Source organism: Anastrepha ludens, chromosome 5 (assembly GCF_028408465.1).
Source record: "Anastrepha ludens isolate Willacy chromosome 5, idAnaLude1.1, whole genome shotgun sequence".
NCBI lineage: Eukaryota > Metazoa > Arthropoda > Insecta > Diptera > Tephritidae > Anastrepha > Anastrepha ludens.
The window spans coordinates 7,292,024-7,307,506 of record NC_071501.1 but is presented as its reverse complement, the minus strand read 5'-3'; the positions used below and the strand labels follow the sequence as shown (position 1 = coordinate 7,307,506).

The following is a 15,483-nucleotide window of genomic DNA, read 5'->3' as shown; positions in this document are numbered from 1 at the left end:
GAAAAATGTTTTAAGCCAATATAAAGTAATGTACGTCATCTCTAAGCGCAGTAATTTTAAATTTATGATTTAAAATTTATACTTGTACGTGCAAGTAAATACGTGCCTTTGCCTTCGTCTTTTTTACATCCCTTTTTTTCTGCCGCTCTATCAATTTTTATAAAGGAACTCTAAGGTCATCAAGGGATGTAGCTATACTTATAATGTCCAATTATCCAGTATTTGTATCAATTTAATGAATATAGTTTCGTCTATGGTTACACCAGCTTCCCCTATTACTCTTTCAAGAGCGTGATTGAACAGTAGGCATGCAATACCATCACTTTGTCTGAGACCACTTCTTGCTATGAATTCCGATTAAAGCGAATTTCCAATTTTGCTGACGCTTTTATCATTTGCTAGTGTGGATTTTGTGATTAGCTTGTGTGCGATTCCAATACGTCCATAGCAGTTTTGAAGTCAATAAACAAATGGTATGTGGTTATGTTGATTTATTGGGGCTTATCAAGGATTTGTTTTAGGGTAATTTGTTATAGGTTGATCTGTACTGGACTTTCCTTATTTGAAACCAGTCTGATAATTTTCTTATCATCAAATGGCCGTAATCAAGCCATATGTTAGAGAATATTGTAACTGACGCTTTAACTATCATTCATCATAAATTTATTCCATCATCAATTTTCAGTTATTTTTTCGCCTTTAACTTTCTTGTAATTTCTGCGTGTAAGTTGTTATGATGCGTGTTGAAAAGTTATGATTTTGCAATAGAAAAATGTGGATTTTAGGAGAGACAACTCCAAAAAGTTTAATCGAAATATCATAATACTGATTAATCAAATCGCGAAATACGTAATTTGGGGAAAAATGTTTTAGATTAGTTTAAAAAAAATAATTTCCATCGTTCGTATTTAGTGGTCACGGCATCCTCTGTCTCTTAAAAAATATTTTTTTCGAAACCAGCCAACCTTACTCTGGAAAGAACTTTTAGAAATAGATTTGCCCAGTATGGAAGTCAATAGTCTTTTAAAAACCGCGTCTAGATGTTGTTTTAAAATAAAACTTTGAAAAATGTAGGTTCTTTCAGGTTTCACTATTTTTATTCAAAATACGGCTCGTAGCAATTTTAATATGAAAAATGGCATTGTTTCATCAGTGTTCACCATGAACATGTAAAATCCGCTCAAGAGTCAATTCATAAGGGTCTAATTATTGCGAATGTCGTGATGTCGGTGTTGAAGGTTACTCCTCATTAATTTGCACTACAGCATCAATTATCTCTGTTTTTGGTCTGATAGTCCTTTTTCTTTCCTCGACAGAATCAGCATCTTGAAATTTTTCACCAACCTTTGCATTGTCAACTCATTCGGATAATTATTTTCACCCAAAACAAATCATAAATTTAGCGATAGGTTGTTCCTAGTTGTCATGATTTCTGCATAAATTTCAACAGCTTTAACGCGTAGTTTTATCGTGTAAAATTATCCATTTGTCTACTTCCTAAATGTCAAATCCACTTATTTACATGAAAAACTACTTTTGAAAGACTATTTACTTCGAATTTTTTTTCTGTACCTCAGTGAGTGAGGATGTTTTTTTCTTTCTATATATAATATTATGCAATATGCGAAACTGTTAATTTTTGTATATTTTTGGCATCATAATAAACGAATTTGATTCCCTGCCCAAGTGAGTCTTCGCTTGGGCATCCACTTATCCTAACCTAACCTTATCTAATTTTTGTACAGTTCGCTTTGTACATAAACATATTAATTTCTGTTCAATAAAAAATAAAAAAAAGTTTCGGGCATTTATAATTTTGATTTTTTACTCGATATCGGCTTATACTCTTTATATTTTACCGATATTTATTCAGTACTCTACACCCGGATACCCGAAAGAAGTGAAAGTATTGATACTAATGTGATATTAAGTGATCAGCAGGCACTGTAAGATGGGCGCGGTTCAACAAAATTAAGTGGTTGAGGAGCACAGTTCATGGAATTTTGTTGCAATTTTCCATAGGAATGGGTGGAGTAAAGTGAACAAATTGGACCACAGCTTTAAATTTCCAATAGTGTTTTAAAAGCATCTTTTCTGGTGATGTCTTTTTAACATTTATTTATGTTTTATTTTTTTTATTTATTTAACAAAGATTATTTGATTAGTTTAACAGAAAAAAATCTGAATCAAAGGCAACACCTTTATTTATTTACATTAGAAATATTGGTATTAGTTAAAACTGTTACATCTTGTGTTAATATCTTTGAAAAGCCTTAATTCAAGCCTAGAGAGTTCACATTCGAGATACCTGACGCCTTCTGTTAAATACTACGTGAAAGCATTCGTATGCCCTTAACAGTAAAGGCTTTGGTATTTAATAAATTTAGTACTTTATGCAATTGTAAATACATGTTTTTCTGCATGAATGCCTACATATCTTTGGTTCTACATATCTTCAATTCAACATCTACACACTTACATATCTACACACCTACATACAAACGTACATACAAATGCATATGTTGCCCGCCTTCAAGCGTATTTGTAAATGTACTTTTCCTCGGCGAAGGTCGCACTTGAAGTTTTGTTTTCGTATTCTCCCCAGCTAAGCTGCATAAATGTAAATACATTACACACATACACACACTCTCATATATGTAAATATGCACATACACTTGCAAGCCCATATAAGTAACAAACTTACAAATACCGTAAGCCGAAACAAAACTGTGGCAGCATCAACCTTTCTGTTAGCAACAGATTTTTTCTTGCAGTACTCGTTGCTGGTTGCTGAAACGGCACACCCTCGACGCTTGGCAATAAATTCTTTGGATGCGATTTTTCATCGCTACGTTTTTGTTTTCCGTTTTCTCATTGCAATTCTTGCAACAGCACTGTGTGTGTTTTAATGGTTTTTCTAACGGTAAACGAATGAGTACATGAGCACTGACGGAAACAATTTTTTCCCTTTCTATGCTACACGCCATAAAGCAAAAACAAAAACCAAAACTTTTTTAACATTTTTTCTAAAAACATTTTTTATTTATTTTTTTCGGTTATCCGCAAGGCTTTTAAGGTTTTTCAGTTTTTTTTTTCATTTATTCCTCAGCCTCTGATTTTTATCCGCTATTTCATTTTCAGTTAGTTGTATGCTAGTTTTTAGTTTCGCCTCATGACTTTGTATTGCGAGCGTTAATATCTTGGGAGAACCCACGCTTGGCTACAGCTACGCGAATAGTTTTTTAACTTTTAAAATGGCAAGTGTGACTGGGATGGATTCTCGCAGTGGTAAATTTTACATTTCATTTTGCTACATGCATATTTACGTTGGTTTAAATGAGATTTTCTTGGTAAAGATGTGTTGCAGATAATTCGCTTAAATGCAGTAGCCGAATATGGTGGTCGACATGGCGTATAAGCAACGTCTGGCTTTTGGACAATGGTATGACAGGAGTTGCAAGATGATTTAAGTAATTGGATACCAGACAACTAGACATTAAATTTCGCGCATTGGCGCGATTCTCGGATATACCAGTAACCATATGCGAAGAAGAATTCTCTTCTTCTTAATTGGCGCGATAACCGCTTACGCGATTTTGGCCGAGATTAACAAAGCGCGCCAGTCGTTTCTTTCTCGTGCTAACCGGCGCCAATTGGACACACCAAGTGAAGCCAAGTTCTTCTCCACCTGATCTTTCCAACGCAGAGGAGGCCTTCCTCTTCCTCTGCTACCACCAGCTGGTACCGCATCGAATACTTTCAAAGCCGGAGCGTTTGTATCCATTCGGACGACATGACCCAGCCAACGAAGCCGCTGGATATTTATTCGCTGGGCTATGTCTATGTCGTCGTAAAGCTCATACAGCTCATCGTTCCATCGTCTACGATATTCGCCGTTGCCAACGTGCAAAGGTCCAAAAATCTTACGCAGAATCTTTCTCTCGAACACTCCAAGCGTCGCTTCATCGGATGTTGTCATCGTCCAAGCTTCTGCGCCATACGTTCGGACAGGCATGATGAGAGTCTTGTAGAGTGTTAGTTTTGTTCGTCGAGAGAGGACTTTACTGCTCAATTGCCTACTTAGTCCAAAGTAGCACTTGTTGGCAAGAGAGATTCTACGTTGGATTTCAAGGCTGACATTGTTATCGGTGTTAATGCTGGTTCCCAAATACACGAAGTCTTTTACAACCTCAAAATTATAACTGTCAACAGTGACGTGGGTGCCGATACGCGAGTGCGCCGACTGTTTGTTTGAAGACAGGAGATACTTCGATTTGTCCTCGTTCACCATCAAACCTATTCGCTTTGCCTCTTTATCCAGTTTGGAGAAGGCAGAACTAACAGCGCGGTTGTTAAGGCCGATGATGTCAATATCATCGGCATACGCCAGCAATTGTACGCTCTTATAAAAAATTGTGCCTGAGCGATTAAGTTCTGCGGCTCGTACGATGCTCTCCAATATCAGGTTAAAGAAGCCACACGACAGCGAGTTACCCTGTCTGGAACCTCGTTTGGTATCAAACGGCTCGGAGAGGTCCTTCCCAATTCTGACGGCGCTGCTGCTGTTGAGCAACGTCATCTTACATAGCCGTATTAGTTTTGCGGGGATACCAAATTCAGACATCGCGGCATACAGGTAACTCCTTTCCATACTGTCGAATGCAGCTTTGAAATCGACGAAAAGATGGTGTGCGTCGATTCTCCTTTCATGGGTCTTTTCCAAGATTTGGCGTATTGTGAATATTTGGTCGATGGTAGATTTTCCAGGTCTGAAGCCACACGGATAAGGTCCAATCAGTTGGTTGACGGTGAGCTTCAGCCTTTCACACAATACGCTCGCTAGAACCTTATAGGTGATATTTAGAAGACTAATCCCGCGGTAATTGGCACAAATTGCAGGATCGCCCTTCTTATGGATTGGGCAGAGCACACTTAAATTCCAATCGGCAGGCATGCTTTCATCCGACCATATTTTGCATAGAAGCTGATGCATGCACCTTACCAGCTCCTCGCCGCCATGTTTGAATAGCTCAGCCGGCAGTCCGTCAGCGCCCGCGGCTTTGTTGTTCTTTAGCCGTGATATTGCTATTCTCACCTCGTCATGGTCGGGTAACGGAACAACAATTCCGTCGTCAACGATTGGGGTATCGGGATCTTCACATTCTCCGTGACATGCGCAGCTGTCACTGTTTAACAGGTTCGAGAAGTGTTCCCTCCATAATTTAAGATTGCTCTGGATGTCAGTCACCAGTTCGCCGTCTTTGTTCTTACAGGAAAACGCCCCGGTCTTAAAACCTTCTGTAAGCCGCCGAACTTTCTGGTAGAATTTTCGGGCGTTGTTCCTGTTGGCCAGCATCTCAAGCTCTTCGCACTCACGTATTTCGGCCTCTCGTTTCTTCTTTCGGATAATACGTCTCTTTTCCTTTTTCAGCTCTCTGTAGCGATCCCACATGGCTCGCGTTGCGCCCGATCGCAGCGTTGCTCTATAGGCGGCATCCTTTCTTTCTGCGGCAGCATGACATTCCTCATCATACCAACTGTTTTTTCGGGCTCGCCGGAATCCGATTTCTTCTTCGGCGGCGGTACGTAGGGAACGAGAAATGTTGCTCCATTGCTCGCGCATGCCGGTTTGTTGGGCAGTGCTCTCCGAGAGCAGGAGTGAGAGTCGAGTGGCGAATCTTCTCGCTGTCTGTTGTGACTGCGGCTTTTCGATGTCGAACATTCTTTGCGTAGGTAGATGTACGTTTTTTGCTGCACAGAGGCGTGTGCGCAGCTTGGCTGCAACAAGGCAATGATCCGAGTCGATGTTGGGTCCTCAGATCGTACGTACATCTAATACACTAGAAGCGTGTATTCCATCTATCACAACATGATCGATCTGGTTTCGTGTTTTTCGATCAGGAGACAACCAGGTAGCTTGGTGTATCTTTTTCTGCTGGAACCTGGTGCTGCAGACTAACATGTTTCGGGCCCCGGCGAAGTCGATCAGTCTCTGTCCGTTACCGGATGTTTCGTTGTGCAGGCTGAATTTTCCGACTGTGGGACCAAAAATTCCCTCCTTGCCCACCCTGGCGTTGAAATCGCCAAGCACGATTTTTATGTCGTGGCGGGGGCAGCGCTCATAGGAACGTTCCAAGCGCTCATAGAAGGAATCTTTGGTCGCATCGTCCTTCTCTTCCGTCGGGGCGTGGGCGCAAATTAGCGATATGTTAAAAAAACGGGCTTTGATGCGGAGTGTTGCGAGACGCTCGTCCACCGGAGTGAACGACAGTACTTGGCGACGAAGTCTCTCTCCCACAACAAATCCGACACCAAATTTGCGCTCCTTTACATGGCAGCTGTAGTAGACGTCGCAAGGTCCTAAGGTTTTCTTACCTTGCCCCGTCCATCGCATCTCTTGGATGGCAGTGATGTCAGCCTTTACTCTCACGAGGACATCAACCAGCCGGGCAGAGGCACCTTCCCCATTAAGGGACCGGACATTCCAGGTTCATGCCCTCGAATCATATTCCTTAGTTCGTTTGCAGGGGTCGTCATCAGTAAAGGCAGTTCTCATCCGAGGCTTTGCAATTCTTTTCATTGGGGGGGATTTTTAAGTGGCGGGTCCCAAACCCAGCGCACAACCAGCTATCCTGGAATGCTTCGCCTTCTCACGTTAGCTCCCTCCCGAACGGGTGTTCGGAAGCTACCCAGAGGATACGTGGGCTAATCCCGGCCGTTGTGAGCTGATTGAACCATATGCAGAAGAATCGTCCTGGCCACTCCCAAGTGAATGGCGATCAGTAACTTTCCCCACTTGCGTGGACTTCTACACATGGAACCATGTGTAGAAGAATTGCCTGTATGAAATATTAATATGTAGCAAAAGCGAAAGAAAAGTGGAAATTATTATTATGTTTAGAATTTTTTACCCAATCAAAGTTTTTCGAATGTCTGTCATGTGTTACGTAGTGCTGCTACTTCTCAAAGATCATGCGACGTATCTCGGTGTAATACTAGACAGAAAATTGCTGTGGAAGCACAACGTTGAGGAGAAGGTGAAAAAGGCCAGTAATGCGCTGTACGCATGTAAAAGAATGCTGGGCGTTACTTGGGGTCTATCACTCTCACTAATGCATTAGTGCTACACGGCAGTAGTTACACCGATAGTGCTGTATGGGGCCTTAGTATGGTGGACTGCGACATACTTAAGGCCACTGGAAAGGATTCAACGGCTCGCTGCTCTGTGCATAACAGGAGCAATGAAAACCACTCCAACCTGGCAGAGAAATCCGCGAGGAGGTTAGTGGCTGCTGTAGTATTCACCTGTAGAACCATCGGACACAGCTCAATAGGAAAGTTAAGCTCAAGTTGCACAGACTACATGACTCTGTACTTTAATTGGGAAAGAAGGTTTCATGCTTACAAGATAGGGATTGCTAACACGGACAAATGCAGGAAATGCGGACAGGAGGTTAAGCAAACTTTAGAACACCTTCTGTGCGTTTGTCCGGCATTATTAAAAACGCGTTTAAAATGCCTGGAAGCCAGCCACATTGTTTGAAGGTTTGTGGGACGTCTCAAAAGCGAATCTCCTAGCTCTGCTAAGATTCGCCAGAAGCGTTGACATCCTACATGACGTCTACTTTCAGTATTGCCAAAATACAATAACAGCACTACGTAGGTTAGGTTAGGGTAGTCTGGTTGGCAATAAGCCACGCATACACCTTTTGGTCCCTAGCGATACCAAATGGAAGATAGAGGTCGGTCTCCACCTGGTATCACTAGGGACCAAAAGGCTTACTGCCAACCAGACTAACCTAATCTAATCTAGCCTAACCTACGTAGTGCTGTTATTGTATTTTGGCTTTGTAAATTATTAAAATACAATTTTTACATTCAAAAATAAGAATTAAATTAAATTAAAATTTGTATATGGCAGACCAAAAGCAACTTGGCTGCATAAAGTCACGAAAGACCTGGAAAAATTAGGCGTCGAAAACTGAATTGAGTCGATTTAGCGCTGGATTGTGTTGAATGGGGAACATTGCCGAGGCAGCTAAAGCTGCAGCAAGATATAACGCTGATAGATGATGTTGATGATGAAACCTTATATGAATTTTAAGCCATTGTACGCTTATGGAAAATGACTAAGGTAAAAATTCTATATTTTTATTGATTTTGGAATTACAGTAGCGAAGAGAACTGAGTAAATGAAGATATTTCAGTACTATTGGAACACAATTTTTCGAGTAATATTTTTTGTTAACCTTTTATTTTCAATATATATTGCTTACCCTTTAGCCCAAACCGTATGAATGCAACTGCCAAACTTTATACAAAGTTTACAATTACAAACTTAGTACAAAATTAAAATATTTAAGAAAATTAAAAAAAAATGTCATCTACATTTTAAACTTTCTAATCTCGATTTTTATAAAAATTTCTAATATGCCGTTTTATAGCTCTTTGAACTTAAGTAGAGTTATTTTTTTCAAAAAAAATGTTTTTGGTATTGTTATTTTGCACTTTATTTCATACTGAAATTACAATACATAGTTTCTAGTGGAAATCATTTCCAATTTTTATAAATTGCACTCGTTAATTACGAGCAATTTTGGTTTCATCGATTCCGTTCAGGCATTTTTGACACTAAAGATGCATCGCACATAGGCTCGTCATCGAAAATGTCGATAAAATCACAGAAATAGTCAAAGTTGACCGGCATGAAATTATAAATAAAAAAACTTACGCAAAGCTAATGGAAAAATAAAAACAATTACGAAAACAAAAGCGCTCAAACATATTTGCTAACGAGTTTGAGGGAATATTTTTTATTTGCTATAAAAAGGGATTTTCCACCTGCATTTTCTGTGCTTCATAAGAAATTTTAAATCCCGGGATGCTGGATTGCCGCATATCCAGAAAGGAGTCATGTTTTCAATCATTAACTAGAGTAAACAAATTTTATCAGCGTAAACCAAAACTTTTGCAAAAGAGTCGTTCAATTTCACGTTACATCGATGGCAGCTATCAATGAAAGATATAGAAAGGCGCAAAATTTGACTCAATCAAGTTTACGTAACTGGAAAAGAATAAAAAAATATATGAATGAGCTACGCTTAAGTACGAAGGTCGTTTGAAGATTCCGTCCAATATTAAAAACTATTTAATTGTATAGGGCAAACCTTTTTTTTATTTTTTGAGGCGTTATCGTGAACGAAAAGGAAAACAACTCGACTTCCTCGATTCATACGAATGCCAAACACAAAGAAATATACCAACCGGGCTGAAAACTGGTGTGTGCTCTTCCAAGAGATACTGCTAACTAAACATAAGCTCGATTGGAGCCAGTAGGGTCATCTCTCTGACTTTGCACGGAGTTTTCAAATATGAATTAAACGTAGGACTTCTATTAAATGGCTAAAAAGATCCGAGAAAAGGAAAATAAATTGGACGAAACAATGTCGAGAGTGCATGAAAAAAAAGGCCAGCCGCACTATGTGCGCATATTTGAAGTGAAACTTCTTAATTTCTGGATTAAATGTAAATATTTTAATGAGAATTGAAATGATCTTTTATAAAATTACATACAATAATAGTGGATAATATTATTATTCATTTATTTCTAAAATTTGTGCATTAGTCGGTGCTTCAATAGCCTGCACATTTTGTATTGATGGTGCAATAGCAGCAGTGGATACAATCGGTTTGTGGTAACTGAAATAAGATATATAAGGTTGTCAAAAAAGTATTGCGGTATTTTTATTGAATTTTCAATTGTTCATAAAATTAGTTATAATAATGCGATTTAAGTCAAATATGCGCCGTTTTGTTCGATGACGAGTTCCCAACGAGATGCCAACTTCATAACTTCAAAACTCGGAGAGCCAATTTTCACAGGACTCTCTTGTGGAAAACTTCCGACTACCAAGCTCGTTCGCCATGGACAGAAATAGGTGGTAATCACTTGGTGCGAGATCCGGACTATACGGTGGATGCAAAAGAACCTCCCATCCGAACTCCCGGAGCTTCTGGCGCGTCACCAAAGATGTGTGTGTTATAACGGTTTGATGACTCATGCCCAGCTCTTGGCCGATGCTACGGCTGCTACTATGCCGGTCTCTTTGGATCAATTCAGCAATTTTATCGCATTCTGGACGACAGGCCTTCCGGACCGTGGCGCATCTTCGATCACCTCTGCACCAGAACGAAAACGTTGAAACCATCGTTGTGCGGTGAAAATGGAAACAGTATCGGGTCCATAAGCTGCACAAATGAGATGCATTTTTGCCTTTATCGTAGTAGTACTGTAGAATATGCCGTATTTTCTCTTTATTTTGCTCCATGTTTGCGACGCTATAACTCACGAACGACTAAAAGCAAACAACAGTTAATCAAACACGTGTTAGCACGTGAAAAGAGCTTTCCAAAAAGCTCTAGCGTGAACCGATGCGACGAATACAACTAGAACTACGCGCTTGCAAAGACAAGCTTGCGGAAATACCGCGAGACTTTTTTGACAACCTTATATATGTTCTTAACTCGATTGTGTCGATATATACTCATTTGTAAATCAAGTTGATGTTCTAAAAATTCTATTAATTTCGTGGAAGGTCCGATGCAAAATTTACATTGAAATCTCCAGTTACAGTGAGAGGTTTCAGATCGTCGCGTTGAGGATGGAGTTTACCACCATCACGAGTGTATCTTAATAACGAATCATGTAAAAATGCGATAATGACGTTGATATGTGAATTCGGAGCTATGTAAACACCCACAATTACAATGTTTTGTCCATCAATCGCACGGTACACAGAAATACAAATATCACCGCAATCTTCTGCTGCACCTGCATTTGTTGTTGACTGTACAGCAAGAAATCGTAAGTGTGGTGTGAGCACATTCACGGTATCATTTTTGTTGTGATAGGTAGCGACTCCTCCGTTTCGAACATTATTTCTTTTACACTGGATGATGCAGTTAAAATTCCAAACCAAGTCTCATGAAAAACTACCACACTGCATTTTTCCATAACTGGATTCAATACATCAGTAGCATGACCACGTAGCCTTTGACAACTAAAAGAGTAAATCGACAATCCTTCTCTTTGTTGTATAAATTGAATCATTTGTTGATCAAGAGTTTCCAATCAATCCATCGACAATCTTAGAAATTCTGCTTGCAATGATGTCAGTGTTGTTGATGGTCTCCGGCCATGGTAGAATCTCAAATCATCATTGCGTGTAATTATAAACAATCCATCAATGGAAATAACACGTAACAGTGCGACATACACTAGCGATTCTGACAGCCTTTTATCGTATTCGTACACTATTTCAGAATATGTACCGCCCTGAAATTTGTGTATGGTACTGGCACACGCACAAACTACAGGAATCTGTGAACGTTTTGCATTTATAGCTTTATTGTAATTTAGTGGTATTGTAGCTGATCGTCTAGCTATCGGTACTGCTGTTTTACTAACGACCACGAAACACCGCACAAATCGGAGAAAGATAATAGCTTGTATGCCGTAAGCTTATACATTTCGTGACGGTTTTTCATAACGCTAGCTCGTGTGTCGCAGCCTTGAAATTATACTCTGACGCGCGAAAAAAGTTTCACTTTTAAAATTACAAAAAACGGGCACTTCCTTTTTGGCTTAAAATTAATTAAGTTTTTGTTGTTGTTGTTGTTGTTAAGGTGGTTGAACATTTCTGAGCTGAAATGCTCCTAATTAGTGACCAACACCGTTTTACTAAGTTGACCTGGGGCAACAATTTTTTTGAGGAAGCTTGCCTGTAATTCTTCATTTACATTGCTGAAGTCCGAAAAAGCGTCTAAATGACTTAGGAATATGCCTGGTAAATTTTCCATGCGGAATTAAACAAAGAAGAGCCTCTGTAGTCGCTTAAAATGAAAGAAAGGATGGTTTTTTTTTTTTTTGAAGAATAAGATAACTAATAACGGTGTTACAAAGATAATTTGTTTTCTCTTCCTTACTTACATAGTTCAAGTAAAGAGCAGTCGGTCATATCAAAACATTAAATCGAGAAACATTAACACCAAAATTTACAAAACGAACAAGAAATCCGATATTCATCAGCGGTTTTATCGTACTTGGGACTTTAAAGCAAAGACAAAGAGCAGCTTGGCGAATGTTGTTGTGGTTGTTGTTGTTGTAGCAGCATAAACATGGTTACGTAGAACCGACTGAAAAATTTTCTTTCACAAGGAGCACAGTTTTGGTGGGGAAAAATATGTGGAACTTAACTTGACTAACTTAATTTTAGAAATTACTACAAAAACTTTACTCGCACATAACAGCATTTCTTAATTCAACAATTCTTCTTCCTAACCACCACTTTGTCTTGGCCGCAAATTTTATCCCTTGTCCCCCTCAAAAACCGACCCTATTTAATTGACACCGCAGCTATTCTCTATTTCCCCCAATCGCTTTTAATTATACTTTCACTTTTTCCACTACACAATTATTGAAAATTTAATTAGTTTCCTTTTTCTACGTGGAAGCATGCAAGTGTGCTTTACTACTATTTTCATTTTTACTTGCAACCTACAACAATAAACTACTGTCAATGCCACCGAGAGCATTGTAATCCAGCGCATACTTGGCATTCTTGTGCTTCCTGACTATCAGTATAACTAGCGCCGGCGCCGGCGCTGACGCTGGCCCTGGCGCTTCGCTAATCTACCGCCCGACTATTGCTGCCAATTTTAATTTGCATTTATATCTTTCGCTGCCTGGTCGACATTGTTAGACTGCACACAATTTGAATAATACAGAATGAATGCAATGCATTCGGCCCCAATGTCATTTATTTATTTGTAATTTCAGTTGAATTGCAATAAGCGGAATGAAAGAAGAAATTCAATGAATGATAGTGATATTTTTCTTCCATTAAAATATTCATTGCTGAAAGTTATTTGAGTCCGGATTTTAGAATAATTGACTCTGCTTATATGTAAATTAAGTGGTGAACTTTTAAGAATGCTTAAATTGTTTCAAATCACATTTAGTGCTACGATTAAAATAATTTTGTTATTGTGCTTTCACATGTGACTTCGTGTTTAGCTGAATTACTTGCTTATTGAGTTTATTTTTGTTGTGCAGTACAGTGCGGCGTCAAATATCACTCATACGCCTCAGTACACCTAATTAATCAATCACATTCATGCATTTACTTTGATATTCAGTTTAATATTAAAGTGCAATTTGCTGTCAAAATTGTAAGTCTGAAAAAAGTCTGTTAGTTGCCTGCCGCTATCATGAAGGCATGAAAATAAGAGGGTGCTTCCATAAGTAGCTGAAGTACAGAAGGCACCTCAAATCTAATAAAAGGCAGAAGGGATTCAAATCTAACTTTTCGTTTATCAAGAAGCTTATTTCAAGAGAATGCATACTAAATTTTTTACTGACCTATCGAATTTGTGATCGGAAACAGACTTTTAAGAGCATTTTCGCAGAAATGCAAAAAAGTATGTAAAAATGTGTGCTCAGTTAAAACAAATTCTTGGGTTTGAAAAAATAAAAAACAAAACCGTAAAACACAGTTTGCGAAGTATTACAGAGACTCCTTAATACCGATTGGAACTATCCGCCATTGCTTCAATCAATTTCGGTGCAATTGTGCCAATCCAAGATATGCTGAACATTCAGATCGTCCCATTGGTGGCACCACATCGAGAATGGTCGATTATACGATGGCCGAACAGAGAGCGAAAACGCGCGAACTTGAATCCGCCGAAGGTGATGAATGAGTCACGTGGTTCAGTAATTTCTCAAGTATTGATATAAACATGGGAAAGCTATTCCAGCTACACAAACACAATCGTTTGACTACTCTACAGGTTGGTTGGTTTAGGTGGTGATCCATCCAGAATCGAACTAGTGCTTACACACCAGTTTGTTGCCACACTCTACAGGAGCATTTGACAAATTTCAAATAAAATCCGCAATCCGCTCTTACCCGGTAATACAATGTGGAATGTTCACTCTACACCAGAGAACACGTTTTTTCTTCTTGCTTGTCAAGTCAGAAAAATGTATGTAAAGATTCGAAGCCAAAAACAACGAAGGTGGGTCTATCGGCCGAAAGGTAAGGGCAGCCGTTTGGGATATGCAAGATATTATCCACATCGATTACTTTCAAAAGGGTAAAGCGTTCCCCGCTTGTATTGTGTGAGTAGATATTAGAAGGACTATTCTCTCCCTCACTTTTGTTTTCGATTTGATAAATGGCGCAATTGTCTTCCCATCGTTACTCGAGAAAATTTTATTCGGGATGCCTATTTTTTTTCAATAAAATAAAATAAGTAAATTAAATGTTGAATTAAATTTTGTTTGAACTACTCAGTATTAATTTTCTTTTCATTATCTGTAAAAATACTGCATTTTTAGATTATTAAATGAATAAATCTATTAATCGACTCGACGCCGATTGGAAGCAAAAATTACCACAATTGGCGAAAAATTCCCCTGAAAAATCGCATGAATTAGTTTCGCGAATTAGTTCATTACTAGCATATCTTTGAAAATTAGCTAACTTTTTATATCCAAATATGAAAAAATTACACGGCAGTAAGTTATTTGAGTAAAATAAAGAACTTATCGAAGTAATAAAGGACTATTTTGAGGTCTTCAAGAAAAAGTACTATTTGGAGTACATTAAGAAGTTTGCTGAATTATATCAATTTAAGAATAGTGCATATTGCAAAAATGTATATTAATATATTTTATTTCCAATTTAAGTAACCTATTAACACACCCTCGCACATAAGTAGATTTGCCAGCAAAATCATTTATCACAACTGACAAAATAGCAACCTCTCTACCCCTATTCCGTTCATAAATAGCAAATATTTGTGATTGATTACTCACCTTTACACACACATTTTGCTCCACTGAGTTGTTTCTGTTGTTAAATATTTTTTTTCTAGGTGTTGAGAGCGCTCGCAATGCTTTTTGATGCAGTTTTAAAAGTTCTTGCAAAAAATTTAGTTCTTTTTCGTTTGTTCGGTATTTTTTTCTCCATCAGTGTAAAAACTGATTGAAATTGAAACTAATTTTATTATGGAGTTTTTGTGGGCATGAATTAAATTATCTCATATTAGTGCACAGCCAGTGATTTATTGAAAATCTGTAAGAAAAAAAAGGAAATATTTTAATTCAACGTAATGAAACCGAAAATACTAAAAGCTGAAATTTGAGTATATAAAGTGAATTAATTTTTTTTTTTTATGACAAAAAACTGGCAGGTGTTGAAATATCTCAAAGTTCTTTTATTCCTTTATGACCTATACACACATACATATGTATGTATATATCAAAATGTTCATAATAACGAGAGAAATGGAGTTAGCTGAACCTGGTTGTTCGCCGGCTCACACACGATTTCAAAGGGGATGTAAATAATTGAAATAAATGTGCGCGTATGTGGGTTGTAGGCTGAAAGACATATTACCATTGAAAATTAACAAAAT

At 38.4% G+C, this 15,483-nt stretch overlaps 1 protein-coding gene across 1 annotated transcript in view; it reads right to left on the bottom strand.

The window, feature by feature from the left end:
* The window catches only part of LOC128863952 (uncharacterized), an 85,584-nt gene extending 70,449 nt beyond the window's left edge, over positions 1 to 15,135 (bottom strand). Inside the window, exon 1 of the mRNA XM_054103388.1 lies at positions 14,882 to 15,135. The gene's annotated coding sequence lies outside the window, so the exon portion shown is untranslated. The remainder of the gene's footprint in view (positions 1 to 14,881) is intronic.
* Between the last annotated feature and the right edge of the window lie 348 nt (positions 15,136 to 15,483).